Raw genomic sequence first — 508 nt, forward strand, 5'->3', positions numbered from 1 at the left:
CCCGCGCGCGGAGGGTCCGCCAGCTCCTCCCGGGTGCCCTTCCTGCCCGCGTTGGCCGCGCCCTGCCACACCTCCCCCGGAGCCTGTCAGAGCCCCGCCCCGGCCTGGCAGGAAGTACCCAGCCGCGGCCGATACCGCCGCTAGGGGCCTCCCTGTGCTCTTGGATACCGGGACTTGGAAGGCTCCGCGTACACTGAGTCGAGTTATTCACCGCTGCTCTGAAAATGTGGAGCTCCAGGCGTCCCCCGCCACAGGAAGGAGAGTGTACCCCTCCCAAATGTTGGTGAAAAACATAAAAATCAGGAGCCATGAAGCCTCTCAGGCAAGTCACGTCTCAGGCAGGTCACATACCGGTCAAGAATTCCAACTTGCCGATAAGTAAGCTTCATGGCCGAGACATCTCCAACTCACTGATAAGTAAGTTTTATGGTTAAAACATCTGGCTTAATGATAAGTAAGCCCCCCCCCCCCCCCCCTCCCTATACAATTTTTTAAAAGTTTAAACTAG

The sequence above is a fragment of the Nannospalax galili genome, unplaced genomic scaffold (assembly GCF_000622305.1).
Source record: "Nannospalax galili isolate Female #2095 unplaced genomic scaffold, S.galili_v1.0 scaffold127, whole genome shotgun sequence".
NCBI classification, from domain to species: Eukaryota; Metazoa; Chordata; class Mammalia; order Rodentia; family Spalacidae; genus Nannospalax; species Nannospalax galili.